The sequence below is a fragment of the Tachypleus tridentatus genome, chromosome 4, assembly GCF_004210375.1.
Source record: "Tachypleus tridentatus isolate NWPU-2018 chromosome 4, ASM421037v1, whole genome shotgun sequence".
Lineage (NCBI taxonomy): Eukaryota > Metazoa > Arthropoda > Merostomata > Xiphosura > Limulidae > Tachypleus > Tachypleus tridentatus.
Window position 1 is genome coordinate 89,164,358 of NC_134828.1, and position 6,180 is coordinate 89,170,537.

The following is a 6,180-nucleotide window of genomic DNA, read 5'->3' on the forward strand; positions in this document are numbered from 1 at the left end:
AAATTCACAAAACTCTTTCAATGTAAATTTAGACAACAACCCTAAAGATTTTGTTGTTTTTGTTTGGTAGTAAGCAAAGGCTATCTGAGCTCTGCTCACCAAGGGTATCAAAACCTGCTTTCTAACAGTGTAAGCCCGCAGACATAACAATGTGGCACTAGGGGATAAGATTTTGGTATTTACGATTATTGATGTTTCTTATGTCACAATATGGATGTTTCAACATACCACAAAACTGTACTTTTTATATATTTTTGTATATTTTTCAAAATTTAAATATTTAAGCATTTTTGCAGGTACGACCTTTTTTATTATGTTATGTGAATAAAACTTACTCGGATTTATCGTTATTGAATTACGTGTATACCAATTACACATGGATTAGTTAGTTTTATGAAGGAGTGTTGTTTAGATCAAGTGTTTAACAGTGGAGTGCATTTAGTCAGGTGCCTAGCGGGAGAAATGATCGCACACATCATTGTTACTTGTTTAATTCTTCAAATAAACGCTGCTTTCATGCGCAGAATAATTGAGTCTTGAGTTTATAATTGATAGTTTTCTCGCAGAAATGATTCTAAGACACATCTTAAGGATTAATTACAACACTACAGTTTGGCTTGTTTCAACCCATATTTATACGTTAACGGTTCACCTGACAGCGGTAAGTCGATTTACTTAAAAATGCTAGTTTTAAGTCGTTCTTATTTTAAGAAAGTAGACTTTAACAAGCAAAGGGCACTGGATACCTGAGCTATTGTTATTGATCCGGTTTTTGTGCTTTGAAGTTTTTTGTCAGAAAGTATTTTAAAGGACTTAGTTTAAAATGTTATTAAAACGTTTGGGCCAATGAACAGTCGTGAGGAATTATACTGAAGCTTGTTGTTTTAAAGTAAATACAAATACTTAACAAACCAAATAGAAAAATACTGACTTATATATATATATATATGTATACTTTTTTCTTAAGATTTTGTTAACTACATTTTCCTCGATGGATCAACGAAAAGTTTCTAGACTTACAACACTGAAAGATGGAGTTTGATTACCCACGGCGGAAAGAACGTAAATAGCCTACTGCATAGATTTACGTAAGAATAAAGTATACAGCTTCCACTATTCCCAACTCTTCTACAGACCTACTAGTTTTACTTGGAACAGAATCTTGGCAAATTGAACTATTCATCCTGTTAGAATAAATATACGATAATAAGTTAATATTTTTTTCAGAACTGTTTGGGAACATTTTAATTTTATATGGAAGACAAATAACAATAGGTTCGTTTCTCAGAAGGAGTTTCATTAGATTAACAATTTCAGTTTTCCTCCAACTGTATGTAGTATTTCATTGTAAACCGTCGTCATATCATATAACTTTTCATATATCTTTAATAAGTTTAAATAACCACTTTTTAAAGCTATTAACTGTTTTGAAATGAAGTATTTTTAAGAACGTGTGAGTGAAAGCATAGTGTGTAACAATATATAAACTACACCATACATTACATATTCAGTTCCGGTTATACATGTTTGTTCTAAAGCTACATGTTGTCTGTAATTCTGGTAGCAACCATATTTTATTCCATTACGATTGCACCACATTAGTTTCTTTAAGCTTCAAAAGAAACTTATAAGTCACATCCAATTTCTAAAGGATCATTGGAGCACCAAGTTAGAACAAAAACTACCTAACAATGAGTGTGGAAGAGTTACCAGTATGATGTTCATGGTAACTGATCTGTTTTTGTTGTTTTTAAATCTACACAGAATCGGCTTTCACACTCTAGTGGTGAATAAACTATTAGCCGGAAGAAGTTGATTCAGCAAAGATCATTTGCGACGCTACAAAAGTTCATACTTGTATAAAATATTCGTTGCTCCTATAAAGAAGAAATATCTAGTAATTTAGACGTACGTAATGAATTTGGAAATTCTCAGTTGTCTTCAACGAACCTGTTTTTTTTGTTGTTGTTGTTTTTGTTATTAACTAAAGAGGCGTAATTTTGAAAACGTTGTGCCCAACTAATTGTTCTGGTCTTTGAATGAAATCAACGATTCTGTACACTTCTGATACGTTTCCTCCCTGCAGGCAATATATATTGTTATTTCTACACAACTTATTTACACAATCCCAATTGAATTTCCATTGCAAAATCGGACAAGCAAGATATAATTAAGTTTGAATTTTGGAATAAAAAAACCAATATCGATATTTCTAAATGTGACCAAACCTGTCTCATGCATGTCAGAAACCATTAACTCTCCATCACAAGTATTTAATTATTGATAGTATTATTTTACGTTATATATTATGTTGTGAGAACTAAAGAATATAAATGACGGTTTATATGTTTAGTAACTTTATTGCTCAGTGTTTATTGTAAAACTGTTTGGTTCTAATGTTGTACCGATTTTTGAAGGTTACTGATGAAGCCCGAGAGCATTTATGTTGTCCTTTATATGGTACAAATCAACGAAATAAAATAACATTGTTTTTATATATATAAATAAAATAAAATAAGATTGTTATATCTATCTATATGATCAATAAAATAAGATTGTCATTATAAATAAATTAAAATAAGGTTGTTATTATCTATATGATATAGATCAATAAAATAACATTGTCATTATCTATATAAATAAAATAAAATAAGATTGTTGTTATCCATATGATATAGATCAATAAAATAACGTTGTCATTGTTTATATGGTACAGATCAATAAAATGTAATAATATTGTCATTATCCATTGTTATTAGCCAGTTGGTAACAACATAAAATTATCTATATAAAAATATTTACATTATTGATATTTTTATGATTGTGACTTTCCTATAAAGGAGATATTGCGTCACCCTATATAGCACTTCTATGATTGTTTTTATTGTTTGGATTAGCGACTTTCCAAACACGTGGCACCAGTGACTATTTGAATGTTGTTTTTTAGCACAACGCTACACGATAAGCTATCTTTCTATCCCGTAGAGAAACGTCCACAATATCGCAGTTATTAGTGATCATTGTGCTACATTTACATTTGCCTTAGTTAAAGTTGTTCCATTGATATAGCGAAATGGTCTTTTGTTTTACATTGTTTCCCAAATTCTAAAACAATTAACGTTATTTTGGTAAAATGTACGCAAAGTGATACTAAAAACTATTTCCAGTTTCTCTTTGTTCGATAGACCCGGCTTATTCAGATGGTTAAAGTGCTCGACTTGTAATCCGAGGGTGGGGGGTTTGAGTTCCCGTCATATCAAACATATTCGTCCTTTCAGCCGTTAAATCACTACTAACATGCTTAAGTTACTAGCATGTTACCTTAAAGACACGTTAGATTACCAGCACGCTTAAGTTACTAGCGTGTTTAAAAACTCATTTGAAACTACCAGTTAGTTTACAGAATTACAACGCTAAAATCCGGGACTTGATTTTCCCGTTGTATAGAGTGCAAATAATCCATTGTGTAGCTTTTCACAAATAATTTAAATAGTAGCCTCCTCGGTGACTCAGCGGTACGTCGGAGGATTTCTAACGCTCAAAATCTGGTTTTGATACCCGCAGTGAGCAGATCCCAGACACACACAGCACATTGTGTAGCTTTGCGCTTAACAAGAAACAAAAACAAAGTAAAATATTTGTCAAATCTATAAGTTTCATCATTTTTTTTCACTTCATCTAGTTACGTGTGTAGAGTGTTGTGTTTCGCAGTTAGCTGCATATCATTTTTATCAAACATTAGAATTTCCACTTTGAAATGTTTTGACTTTATCAGTGTGTATCTAATGTACATAAGTTTACATAAAGATCTCATTAAACTGGAATAAAATAATGACTATAACCACAAAAGTGGAGAGAGAACCCCACAACCTACCTACTAGCTTTACCATTTAATACACGTTTATAAAATATAAACTTAGTACAGCATGGGACTTTCCTATTCTGGAATTCGCTGTTAAAATAGACAAAGATAACCGATTGTGTAGCTTTGTGCTAAGATAAACAACGACAGCATATTGTTTATTCATCGTTGCCAGTACGTGTTTTCAGTAATTATTGGGTTAAACTTCTGCTCGACTAAACATTGCACAAAGCTACACAATGGGCTACCTGCGCACCGCCTCCATTCGGTTTTTAACGCTATAATTCTGCAGACGTACCGCTATGAAACAAAGATGGCTTACAAGTTTATATAAATATTATAAAAAGTGACAAATGGTCTTATTATCCGATGACTGAGTTATATCACAACATCTCGTTATTTACTAGACCAGTGCCTCCCAAACTGTGTGATGTGAAAGTATCTCAGGTGTGTCATGGAATTTCTACAGTTATTAAATTATTTTTATTTCGTAACGTAAATTTATAATCAAGTTAATCCATTTTTAAATTTTTATGTTTAATACATGGTATAACAATAATTTCTTCCTGTCTTTTTCAGAGGGGGTGTGGAGTGATATTAGGCCTGCCGTACGGACGTATTTATATGTGCTGCAAAACAATTGGGACATTAAAAGTGTGCCTCGAACGTACAGTTACGACAGAAAGTGTTCGTACACCTACGTCGTGAGTAGTTTTTTTCCTCATAACTTAAAAGGTATCACGCTTAGGCTAATAGAGGTATGATATATCATAAATATTGTACTAACACACATCTATACAAATGTTTATGTAAATTAAACGACAAATAAACTGTTTATAAACAAATAACCAAAAATAGGAGGATCAGAAAGTGTTCGTACAGTTCAGAACGTGTAAAAAACTGATATTCCCATAAAAATTTTGTTTAGTTTGGTGAATACATTACATTATACCATTCCAGAACTAGACACAGGGTTCATAGTTATTGGAATTTAGCCAGCAAAAAATGTACTTCCGGCAATTTAGCGCCGTCTCCGTCATTATCTGCTTGTTCATTATGGCGAACAGGAAACAACTGTCCAGTGATTTAAAAAACCGAATTATTGTAAAATACAAGTCTCGTGTGTCTCTTTCCAGTATTGCTACACAAGTTAATGTGCCGAAATCTATTGTTCAAAGCATAATTGCCAAGTTTAAGCTTACAGAATAAACTACTAACCTCTCTAGTTCCGGAAGCCCCACCAAAATTCCAGAGAGAACCAAGAGGAAGGTTCTCAGAGAAGTTAGTAGGAATCCTCGTTTAACACGCAATAACATGCAGAAACTGGTAAAGGAAACGTGTTGAAGTGAGCACCTCAACAGTTACGAACATGTTACGCTCTTCTGGGTTCAAAGCATGCCGTCCTCGTAGAACTCTATATTTAAAGCCTGTTCACTCAAGATTGAAGTATACAAGAAAGCATGTAGATAAACCCTTTACCTATTGGAAGAGTATTCTTTGGTCAGATGAGACTAAAATCAAGCTTTTCGGCCACAATGATATATGCTCCGCTATATGTTCCGTAAGAAGGGGGAACGAAATCTTTCAAAAAAAACATCGTCCCTACAGTTAAACACGGAGGCAGCTCGATCATGCTATGGGGTTTAATCAGATCTTCTGGTGTAGGCAACCGTCAACGGAATCATGAAAAAAGAAGAGTATGTCGATTTATTAGGCACTTATATCAAGAATGATGCTCGGAACTTGCGGCTTGGGCGTCGTTGGATCTTCCAGCACAACAATGACCCTAAGTACACATCGAAATATGTGCAATCCTGGTTGCAGAAGAACCATATAAGCGTTATGGAGTGGCCATCACAGTCACCCGATCTCAACCCAATTGAAAACGTTTGGCATGAATTGAAGACCAGGGTTCATTAGCGTCATTTGAAACACTTACTGTCAAACGATCATGGAGGGCTATGAGGAGAGATTGCGCCAAGTAATTCACCTAAAAAGCTACCCAACTGACCATTAAAGTAGACGCACGAACACTGTCTACCCCTCCTATGTTTGGTTGTTTGTTTATAAACAGTTTATTTGTCGTTCAATTTACATACAAATCTATGTAGATGTGAGTTAGTATAATATTTATAATATACCTTACTTTCATTGTCTAATCGTGATACTTTTTAAGTTATAAGGAAAAAACTACTCACGACGCAGGGGTACGAACAGTTTTTGTCATAACTGTAAAATGTTAGGGAAGCACTTTGTTAGGCTAAACACATGTAAGGTTCTTTTGTTTTCCTCAGTGCTACACAGCAGACTATAAATAT